The sequence below is a fragment of the Rhinopithecus bieti genome, unplaced genomic scaffold (genome assembly GCF_001698545.2).
Source record: "Rhinopithecus bieti isolate Rb0 unplaced genomic scaffold, ASM169854v2 scaffold_9899, whole genome shotgun sequence".
Lineage (NCBI taxonomy): Eukaryota > Metazoa > Chordata > Mammalia > Primates > Cercopithecidae > Rhinopithecus > Rhinopithecus bieti.
This window is the reverse complement of record NW_016806979.1, coordinates 635,434-638,668: the sequence shown is the minus strand read 5'-3', so window position 1 is coordinate 638,668 and position 3,235 is coordinate 635,434.

Sequence of the window (3,235 nt, the reverse complement as noted above, 5' to 3'; positions counted from 1 at the left end):
GGCGGGGCGGCGGGGCTGCCCCCAGATGGCCGGGGTGCGCGGGCAGAGTGAGCGGGGCAGCGGGAGGGTCAGAGGCCCTTTCATAAAAGCGCGCGGAGCAGAGGAGCGACCCCCCCAGCTCCCGCGCAGAGGGTCCTGCACCTGCGGCCCCGGCCTTCGGGCGTCCTGAGGCCCCTGCCGAGGTGCTGGCCTGGCCAGTCCAGGAGGAGGGGCCCAGCCTGTTGGGGCAGGAGATGGGGTGCGGGGGGAAGGCTCCAAGATGCATCTGGGCTGGGAACGCACAGACATCCCAGGTGGGTTGAAGGTGGGTTGAGGAGGCCTGGAGGACCCGGTGCATGGCGGGGTGGCAGGCGGGCCACATCCTCCACTAGAACCCGAGGGGGCATGCGGGCAGGTGCGGGCGGGGTCAAGGATGAGGTGGTATCTTCAGGACACTGGGAGGAGGCCCCACAGGCTGCAGTCACGTGAGCGGGCAAGTCCCCACCCGAGAGATGGTGGGGGACACCGGGGTGTGGGCAATGCCCCCAGTTTCGTGGAAGAGAGGAAGAAGCAGAACCAAATTCTGTGAAACCCTCAAATCTGGGGAATGGACAGAGCAGGGCCAGACTGGACGCTGAACCTTGGGGCCTGCAGCCCGGCCATCAGACCCAGGGTCCAGAGGTGGATAGCACCCAACAAAGTCCCCCAGGGTGTTCAAAACAAAGTCCCCAGGGTGTCACCAAATTGGCAGCTGAAACACAGCCTGTCATCCTCCCAGCAAGATGGCACCATGGCCGGGGCACAGAGGTCAGATTCCCCAGCTCCCGCCCTCGGGGAACCCCCAGCCACCCTGGCTGCCAGTGAGATGCTGGAGAAGGGGCTGAAATCCCACCTGCCCACATCCCCTGCACAGAGGGGCTTGTCTCTGAGGCCACATGCCCCGGCAGCCACAGCTTCCTTCTCCTCTTTTCCTGCCCGCTAGGTCTCTAAACTCAGAGGGGGCTCCAGTTCCTCGGGGCGGGGGTTCCGGCTGCTTAGGTAGGAGCACCTGCACCGTGAGGACCTGGAGGGCAGCTGAAGGCTGGCAGACTTTTGTCCCGTGATGGGACACCTTTGCGAGTTGGAGGAAAATGCATATCCTGATAAAGCAATCCTGTTGTGAAAGTGAAACTAGTTTATTTTGTTTACTTTGAAAGTAATACAGGCACAGAAACAAAATAGAATGAAACCAACTGTTGCCTTTTCCTCCCCACCCTGGCTTCAATTCCCAGGGCTGAGTTATGGACACTGCCTCACTTATCCTTCTAGAAGTTTTCCTGGTCCATACAAACAGCACAGTCATCCACTCATGTTTCTTCATTTCTTTCTTTTTTTTTTTAGACAGTCTCGCTCTGTTGCCCAGGCTGGAGTGCAGTGCTGTGATCTCAATTACTGCACCCTCCAACTCTTGGGTTCAACTGATTCTCCCGCCTCAGCCTTCTGAGTAGTTGGCATTGCAGGCATGTGTCACCACGCCCGGCTAATTTTTGTAGTTTTAGTAGAAATGGGGTTTCACCATGTTGGCCAGGCTGGTCTCGAACTCCTGACCTCAGGTGATCCACCTGCCTTGGCCTCCCAAAGTGCTGGGGTTACAGGTGTGAGCCACTACGTCTGGGCAGTATCTTTCTTTCTTTCTTTTTTTTGAGACAGAGTCCCGCTCTGTCGCCCAGGCTGGAGTGCAGTTGCGTGATCTCGGCTCACCGCAAGCTCCGCCTCCCAGGTTCGCGCCATTCTCCTGCCTCAGCCTCCTGAGTAGCTGGGACTACAGGCACCCACCACCACACCTGGCTAATTGTTCTGTATTTTAAGTAGAGATGGGGTTTCACCGTGTTAGCCAGGATGGTCTCGATCTCCTGACCTCATGATCCACCTGTCTTGGCCTCCCAAAGTGCTGGGATTACAGGCGTGAGCCACCGCGCTGGGCCATATCTTTCCATTTCTACACAATGCTGGGATCAGGCATCTTAGGGTGGGTACGTGGCTCATTCCTTCACCCTTGGCCTGGCCTTGAATCACAGCCTCTGCTGTGCCAGGTGACATGTGGAGTTTCATTTCCTTTCTGTTCTAGGAATTTGTAGATTTCAGTTGTGATTTCCTATTTAACTCTCCAAATTATTCAGCAGCATATAATTAAAATCCCCAAGGTCCTGGAGCATTTGCTTTCCTTTTTTTTGGAGACGGAGTCTTGCTCTGTCGCCCAGGCTGGAGTGCAGTAGTGCTCACTGCAACCTCTGCCTCCCTAGTTCAAACGTTTCTCCTACCTCAGTCGCCTGAGTAGTTGGGACTACAGGCGCCTGTCGCCACGCCCGACTAATTTTTTTTTTTTTTGTATTTTTGGTAGAGACTGGTTTCACTATGTTGGCCAGGCTGCTCTTGAACTCCTGAACTCAGGCAATCCGCCCGCCTCAACCTCCCAAAGTGCTGGGATTAGAGGCGTGAGCCACCCCGCAGGCCACATTTGCTTTTCTTTGTGTTATCAACTTGTAACTTGATTCTCTGGGTTCCCTGCCTTTCAGCCCTGCCTGCCCACATGACTGCAGCCTGTGGGGCCTCCTCCTAATGTCCCGAAGAGACCTCCTCATCCTTGACCCTGCCACCACCTCGGGTTCTAGTGGAGGACGTGGCCCACCTGCCACCCACCCAGTCACCGGGTCCTCCAGGCCTCCTCAACCCACCTCCAACCCACCTGGGATATCTGTGCGTTCCCAGCCCAGATGCATCTTGGAGCCTTCCACCCGCACCCCATCTCCTGCCCCAACAGGCTGGGCCCCTCCTCCCAGACTGGCCAGGCCAGCACCTCCGCAGGGGCCACAGGATGCCTGAAGGCGGGGCTTGCAGGTGCAGGACCCTCTGCAGGGGATCTAGGGGGATCGCTCCTCTGCTCTGAGCACTTTTATGGAAGGGTCTCTGACCCTCCCGCTGTCCCGCTCATTCTGCCCGCGCACCCCTGGCCACCTGGGGGCCGCCTCTCCAGCCCTCGGCCCACGCACAGACTTGCAGCCTCTTGGGAGATGAGCCAACCAGCCCTGCAGTTTTGTGCATGACTCAGTCATACCCACTGCTCACTGACTGGAAGGGTCTCACGGGTCCTTGCGACATGTAATATTCTCTGACTGTTGAGAGCAGGGGTCTCTGCAGGTGTCCCTGCTGTCAAGGCGTCAGTGGGGTAGGTTAGGTCTTTTATATACTTGTCAATTTTTTTTTTTTTTTTTNNNNA